Consider the following 9,021-nt stretch of genomic DNA (forward strand, 5'->3'; position numbering starts at 1 on the left):
CTTTCCTCCTTGGTTTCCCCCTCCCCCCACCCCTAGATCAAGGAAGGATAGTTTAGTGCTTGCAGAAAGTCCCTAAGTATAGCACCCTTTTTACATAAATCATTATTAGCAAGTCAGTAAATGACCAGCAGTCTGCTTCAGATGTAAGGGTTCCCAATCTCAGAGGGGAGCCTGGCATTTTCCTGTAATTATAACATCTTCATACTACAGAAGTTAGTAGAAATAACTCTTTATAAGTTTCTGTATCGTTTTATATGACTATTTCACACACATTGGATAATGTATTCTCAGTGCAGTTGCAAATGTGTAAGAATAGCAAAAATCCAATTTTAAAACATATTATTTAGTATAGTGCAAATGCACCATAAGAGTACTTTATCCAACCACATGTGATAATGCTTTATATATCCTATTTTGTGAGCCCTTGTGATATGGTGGTACTGTGCTAAACTAGGACTGGGGAACTTGCCATGAAATGCACAGAGTGACCTTGGATCAGTTGGATACTTTCAACACCTTTAGAATATATATATATATTAAGAAAATAGAATAATAATACAGAGAGCATGCAGAAAGGAAATAGGGGAATTATACAACATAATTATGCATGTCAAGGACAAGCATATTTAACAGCATGTCTGAAACAGAAAATATTCCTCTCCACATGCGCTTCATTCTATTATTAAGGTATTATTATCTGTAAAGCCTAACCTACCATTTGAGGATAAAATGGAGAACTGTGAGCTCCTTGTTGGAAGAATGAGATAAAAATGTAATAAATAAGTTCATATTTTGGTTATGCTCTTTCAGTTACCCATCATCTGTTCTTGGAAACTTGGCAGTGAGGAGACCTACTGATACTATCTTTCACTCTTTCAGTATCTGCTGCAGCAGACAATGTGTTACTATTTTGTTGCTCAGATAGCAGGGTCAAAGTGATCCAGAGAATGGGAAAATTGATAATGCTTTCCTGCATTCTCATCTTCCTCACTTGCATATATCTGTTGCTTTGGGTGGCGGGGGGGGGGGAGAGTTCTGTCCCACACATGTTTTGCTCCTTAGCAATTGATTCAATATTACATCACTTTATGTCCAGCATGAAAAGCTGCAGTTTAAATCTGCAGGGAGATATGTCAGACATAAAGGGATGTGATATGAAATCAACCACTAGAGGAAGGAAAACACATGCAGAACAGGCAAAAAAATTGATGATGATGAATTGCAGATTTATACCCCGCCCTTCTCTCTGAATCAGAGACTCAGAGCGGCTTACAATCTCCTATATCTTCTCCCCCCACAACAGACACCCTGTGAGGTGGGTGGGGCTGAGAAGGTCTCACAGCAGCTGCCTTTTCATGGACAACCTCTGCCAGAGCTAAGGTTGACCCAAGACCATTCCAGCAGGTGCAAGTGGAGGAGTGGGGAATCAAACCCGGTTCACTCAGATAAGAGTCCGCGCACTTAAGCACTACACCAAACGGGCTCTCTTTCATGAAAGTAGTAGCTAGGGGGCCCCTATCATCATCATCATCATCATCATCATCATCATCATCATCATCATCATCATCAAAGTGACAGCTGCTCCGCCCACACATGCACGCCCTGCCCACACAAAAAACGAATGTCATATGTTTCCTTATGGGGAAGTGACGCAACAGTCCCCTTCCCCCCCCTTAGAAAACAGCTGGCATTCCTTGGGGGGGGCAGATCCCTAGCCGCCCCCCCCCAAGGAATGCCGGCTGTTTCCTAAGGGGGAAAGAAGGGTCAGACACTGGTGTAGCAGGCTTCATATTGTTTTTGGGGAAAGCGTGTTTTGCAACACAGACGTTATTTAGAGAATTGTGGAGATGCAATGGTTCTAAGCAGGCATAGTTTGGAGAGGAGACATAGCCAATGGATAAAATGATGGCTTTAAAACTGAGCATGGCTAACCTTATACGTTAGTAATTTGTGACTGATCGAGAGAGAGAGAGAGAGAGAGAGATCTTGGGGTCGTGGTAGATAACTCACTGAAAAAAAAAATGTCAAGACAGTGTGCGATTGCAATAAAAAAGGCCAACGCCACGCTGGGAATTATTAGGAAGGGGATTGAAAACAAAGCAGTTGGTGCGGACTCATTTGGAATACTGTGTACAGTTCTGGTCACCGCACCTCAAAAAGGGTATTATAGCATTGGAAAAAAGGTGTAGAAAAGGGCAACTAGAACGATTAAAGGTTTGGAACACTTTCCCTATGAAGAAAGGTTAAAACGCTTGGGGCTCTTTAGCTTGGAGAAATGTCAACTGTGGGGTGACACGATAGAAGTTTACAAGATTATGCATGGGATGGAGAAAGCAGAGAAAGAGGTACTTTTCTCCCTTTTTCACAATACAAGACATTCATGACTAGTTCTGCAACCCATTCTAATAACACTGCCCCGTTAATTATTACTTGCAAACACCTACAGTTTCTTATAAACATTAAAACCTATCTTTCTAGCAACTTCAGCTTTGATCTATCATATATATTGCTAATTGTGAGACAAAAGAATTTAACCCCACAAACTGTCCTAAAAGGTCAACTGTTCAAGGCCAGTAATTTTTATGGTGAAAATTGTAGAAATATGTCCTGTGAAAAGTGATGAGCCTATACTGTGCATCGTTGTTGAGTACAGCGTCGTTCATATGGAAATTTATTAGTAAAGATCCGGTCTGAACTATCTCTTTTTTCAGAAAGGCCTGGGGGTAAAGTGTTCCCATACGAATTCTCTTCTAGCCCGGGGGATACTAAGTCTGCTTAGGAAGGCCCAGCTGCAACCCAAGAACGGCAAAACCTGTTCCTGCATAAGGCATGGTTGTACTTTTGCCGCAACACAACGGTGTGCGGGGCTGGGGTGTCTAGCCCCCCCCCTGGAATTAAAGCCTTGTAAACAGTTTATACGTTGTTCTACCTCTCCCTGTGTTCTGATAAGTGTGTCCCACTGGGCTTGTACTTCTTGAACTTACCGTTAGAACGGTTAAAAGCCTCTTTGAAAACGTAAAAAAAATGTTGAAGGAAAAGTTGTGAGCGTGGCTTCTGACATAAATCGATTAACAAATGTAATTGGGGGAAAAAATGTCAATCCCCGATCAGCGCATTTGCCCTCATAACTGTGATGCCCCAGGAAAAGATGCGTCTGAATGCCAAACCTACAGTCTCCTCAGAAACTAATTATGCATCTGATGCCTCTGATAAATACTGCAAAAATTGGCAAAATCTAATCTTTCGACCAAAACGAGTTTGCTTAACTATTTGAAGCTACAGAGGAAGTGTTCCAGGCTGGGGAACAGTCATCCTGTCAATAATCATCTTTGTGAAATTCTCACTTTTAATCTTAACTTTTATCTCAGCTCTACAGTTTATGACAATTGTACCTTACAATAATGCTGAGAATCTGCTTGTTAAAGTGTAAACTTTTTATATAATGACCTCTCTTTCTCTCTCTGTTCTCTGTTTTTCTTTCTTTGTTCTTATCATTCTTTTTTAAAATACATGTTGTTGTTTTAAGCAATAATTTTGATAAATAATGATACAGTTCAAAACTATATAGCTGTATAGTTGTGACCAGACACATTGGTCATTTTTCATTTAAAGGGAGGAGAAGCCAACATTAATACAAAATTAAAAATTGAAGCTGTAATAACATTTATGATATGCAGATAGTCACAATAATTTGCAGTGTTATAAGCAAATATTACTAAGGTAGCGTTGTGAATGCCAAACTGCTTAATACGTACTATACATTGTGTAAAAAATAAAATTTCTTTAGGCTGAAAGAGGGAGTGATTAGCCCCAGGTTACGCCCTGAGTCTGTTTGTGAAGAGGGTGGGATATTTCATATTCTTAATTGTGGAACTGTAAACTAACAAATTTATTGCAGAATATCCTTTTGTGAGTCAGAGCTCACTTTATCAGATCTGGCTTGTGAAAATTCATACCTCAATAAATATGTCTATAGTGCTATGAAATTCTTTGTTAATTCTGCAGGAGCAAATTAACATGGATACTAATCTGGAATTTGTTCATATGCAGAGGCTGCATTTCTCTGATTACCAGATTGTGGGCACAGTTAAAAGAAGCCTATCTCCATCATGTCCCCTCTTGAGCTTTGAGAGTCATTAGATGTCCACCGATGTACATTTGGTCTGAATCAGACAGTCAATTGTTATCTTTTTAACTTCTTTCTCTGGCACAGCTCCACAGAACCACAGTAATGTATTCCTGCTTGGTTAGCATGATAACAGAGACCTTTAAAGTAAATAAATTCTGACATAATAGCCTTTGGCTGTTAGAAGACACTGTCAGGGGAGGTGAACTATGCTTTCAGTGTTGGTGAAGCAAAGGCAATTTCTTTCTGAATTAGTTGCTGACTTTTAAAAATGAAGGTAAAAATGTTAATCTTGAATTTTGACTTCATTTTATCATGGATCCTGTGGGTCACCTGCCTTAGTTGTTGAAGGTTTTTTTTTCATGCAGTCACAGAATTGGAGGGGCCTGAAACCCTTATTTATGAGCTTTCCCCTTCCATTACTATTCATTGAAGGGAGGTGTCATAGAAGGTTCATGAACATTTTAAGTGATAAGGGAAAAGTCTTAGGGTGGTTTTAACTCTTGCAAGAATGCTGCTAGAGTATATGCACAAGTGACCTGAATTTGCATTTATGCTTCTTGTGTAATCTTCAAAGAATGAATATGCATTTCCCTTGTAGGATGATATGTGAGCTTTAGCCACATTTGATGCCCATTCAACAGCCATGGGGGAAGATGCAACTACTTTTATGGTGGTGATGGGGTTATTCCTCAAAGTTCTTTTTGTCATGCTCAAACCTGTTCTTAGTGTCTGATCCTATGCATGTTTGTTTATTCAGAAAAAAGCTCCTCTGAGTTCAAAAGGACTGTGATTATGTGTGATAATAGAATGCTGACAATTATAAAATGCTGACAAACACAGAAGCTTCTGTAAGGAAAATGAAGATGAGGATATGGCTGGAAAAACCATCACAAAGTCCAGCTATGTGCTGTTTTGGAATGGTAGAAAGGACAGCTAAAGAAACCAGTGAAAAACAGGTATAGAAGGCTTCTTGAAAATATCTGCTAGGCCACTTGGAAACAGGATGCTGCTGGTTTAAACAGACCTTTGATCTGATTTATTAGGGCTATAATAACTATGTTTTTATGGCAACACATTAAAGCGATGGCAGACAGTATATAATACTGGTGTGAAATCATGATCCAGCTTTAGTATTAAAACTTCATGATGCCCACCTAAAAAATGTTCATATTAAGCAACAATCAGAGAATATTCATTTTACTTTAACTTTAAGCAGTCTTTTTAACACCATCAACTTAATAAAAAACCCCCAAAAAACAAACTATGGCCAAAACCAGTACAAGCAGACACTATTTGTCATGCTTTGTTTTTTCTGTAGCTACAGTGACAAATGTTATGTATCCATTAACCTTTTTGCAAAGAGCATGCGGTAAGCTAGTTAATATTTGGCAGCTCTACAGGGTCTATTGACTTCTAATGAAAAATTCAGCAGTACAAACTATTTTCTGTATACCTGTCTATTTCATAGCTTTAGGTACAGGCTCAGCTATTATAGTGTCCATGTCACTAAGAGACACACAAAGTATCTGATGTCCTGTTTGCATTTTCTAACCAAAGTATCATTAAGATTTATTTACTGCATGAATTTAAAAAGCTTTTTCAGTAGCCTCCCATTTAAGGATGCACTTTGAACTGTTTATGAGTAGAAAATACACTGTACAGACTGTGTATACTTCCTTGCCAGTTGCTTTCATTAGACATATTAAAGACTATATGACTCTAGGAGTTTACCTAAATTTACCTTGCAGAGTTTGGAAGAACAAGCCAATGTGTGGATATGTTCTTTTCCTCACTTTGGAAGGCATCCAGGAAAATTTTATATTTTAAAAAATATGGCCACAATCCACTACCCTTTGGGGAAGGCAAGTATGGATGTGTCATACAGAAGACTCTATAGCAAGGTCCTAAAAATGGACAAGGTTGAATTAATCTGACCAATACATAGTGAAATCACTCTGAGCATCATCTTCAGTTTAATTAGTAATAAACTGGAACACCACAAGAGCCCTTTTCAGTTGTTAAATTTCTCTCCAGATATAAGGAAACCGCACTACACATGTGTGATGAGGACAACACATATATTTTCAAACTTGATTCATGAATACATGGTACCGAGGATGAAAATATATTGTTGTCCCTTTCAGACAGAATGATAATCACGCATATATCAACTGAAAAGAGTAATTGTTCTTTGCATAGGTTTCTAATTTGAATATGGTTCAGTGTGTTTCTTATACTCCTTTCTCTTTCACCTAGTTCTCTTTCATCCATTTGTCTTTGCTATGACTCCTGATAGTAATACTGGTTGGTCCGAAACCCTGAAATGAAGAAACCAGATAGTAATGTGGGTTACTCTAAGGATGATTAAATTATTAAATAGTAGAGCTGTAGTTTATTAACTCTTCACTTCACATTAGTGTGGGCCCCCTAAGAGACTAGATTAATGTTTCATCAGTGTTTGTGCACCCTACCCCCCCCCACCCCCCAGTTTGAAATTCTGGAGCAGCATTGAAGCTTATGATAGTTAAAATTCTGCTTGGACAAAGTAAACCCATTATTTTTTGTTATTATTCCTTCTTCTCTCTTCTTGCACTGACTTTTCACCACAAGATGCATGCATTTTCTAACTTTATTTGTGAGTCCATAAATCAGTGTTATCATTTATTCATATAAGATGTATATGGATGGCATTTCACATATACCTCATGCATCCACAGTATAAACTAATCTATAAATACAACAGCAAAGCGTGAACAACGTATTTAAAAATGAGAAATGAAGTAAGAAATATTTTATCATACCAGCTATGTTTCTTACTTTCATGTACCTCCAAAAGTATCTTCAAGATCAATATACTGGATGTGGGTATGGGTGTGTTTACCTTTAGATATACCTTTTGATTTGGAAGAAATGTGACCAAATTTTGGGAATTGTACTAATGACAGCCCAAAATGATGGACCCATTTAAGTTTCTCAGGGTGATTTAGCAGTAGTTGTAATATTTGTGCTTTTTAAATGGTCTTCTTTAATGCAGTAGCTCATAATCTAAAATGAGTGATGATGAAAACTCCTGGAGATGAAAAAGACAAATGACCCTTAAGGTTGGCAAATTATAGATATTAACTTACCCTTCTGGTGTAACACTGGCACATCTGTGGTTCTTTAACTACACATTTAATTACACAAATATCAAATTCCAAAATCTGTTTTGTTCATTCAATCTATTACTTATATTCTGTACAAAGAGAGTATTATATATTCAAGCATTTTTAAACACATTTTCCTCATCCAGCAATATACACCAATTGCATGCCTGTGAGTTCAATAAATATGCACAAAATAAAAGCTAAGTAAACTGAGCTCATTTAATGAAAGGCAACAAAGACCTTTTAGAAATGGTAAGTCAGCCAGAATTTCCACACATTTTATATATCATCAACAGTACACTTACCCAGCTAGAACTGCAAATATGAGGGCCATTGAACACTAAATTTTCTCAGTGAGCAGCATAAATCTGCATTATTTCTTTGTAGAAGTAATGTTCAGCAGACCTCAGAATTTCGCAGTTCATGAATGTTTGAAGAATATTAAGGTAAAAGTGAAGTATGTGGTATGAAAACTCCACTGACTTAGAAAACTTTGATAATGTATGCTGTTTGCAAGAAAACCTGCAAAATCATTATATGATCCCCCACAATCTGTCATCTTCTGCAGGGGTTTTTTTTATAGAAAAAGCACAGCAGGAACTCATTTGCATACTAGGCCACACCCCATGGCACCAAGCCAGCCAGAACTGTGTTCCTGTCTGTTCCTGCTTTAAAAAAGCCCTGATCCTGATATACCCCATTTAACCAGGGATGTCTGTAAATAGAAGCAGGCATCAGAATGCTTGGCCCAGTCTGGATAGGTGCTCATGAATATAAATGTGTTTGGCATGGATTGTATCCCTTCCCAGTCAAATATGTGGGTTGTGCAAGTAGACCTTCAAAAAGAGCTGATCAGCTGCCTGAGAATGGTAACAAAGAAGGTCAGCCCCTTCTCTACTAAACAGCTCTTTGGTAAAGTTTAGGCATATTGCTGCTTTATGGTTGCAGAATATCTGTGTTGATTTTACATTTTACATTACCTTTTACATTACCTTTTACATTACCTAACATTCTCACAACCGTTTTGCATCGTTGCTGCCCGAAGCATCTACATTTGTTTCGGTGAGATGAGTTTTGGTGCTGCTGCTGCAATGTTTTTCTCAAAACTAGTTTTGATCCCGTCATTTCTCTTCAGGCGTTTTAAACTTGTATTGTAGAAGTTCTCATGCATTTTAAAAGATTCCTCCAAAAGCCACAAGGTGCAGTAATTTGCATGAGGACTGATAGCACTTGAAATTTTTACATATCATTGCTTGCCTCATCTTGTAATTTAAATTTGTATTGTTTTTGCAGTGTTGACATGATTTCCAAGCAACCGTATACATTTAACTAAGCACTGGTATTCCATCTGCCCTCTGATCAGAGACCCTCCCCCCCCAAAAAAATTGAAACTCTTTCAGCAGGAAATATAGAAGTTTGGCTATGCAAAATGAGCAGAGCAAATCCACCAATGTAAAAGGAAAATAATTAAAGTGGAATGGTGGCAAGCGATTTGAAGACTAAAACTCTGGATCAAACTGAATGTAAAAACACCCTATGTCAAAACAGTGGCTTTAAAAAAAGGGTCTCCCTGATCAGAACCAATGTCCTTTCCCCATGTGGCTGGTAACTGGTTTAACAAAGCAAAACAGGTAGCTACAGACATGTACCTTCAAAAGTCTCATGCTGTTTGGACTTTAGATTTCCTTTTAGACCAGGGGCATAGCTGGTTCAGGGGAGTAGGCAAACTAGGTAATTATCTAGGGC

Source organism: Heteronotia binoei, chromosome 1, assembly GCF_032191835.1.
Source record: "Heteronotia binoei isolate CCM8104 ecotype False Entrance Well chromosome 1, APGP_CSIRO_Hbin_v1, whole genome shotgun sequence".
NCBI lineage: Eukaryota > Metazoa > Chordata > Lepidosauria > Squamata > Gekkonidae > Heteronotia > Heteronotia binoei.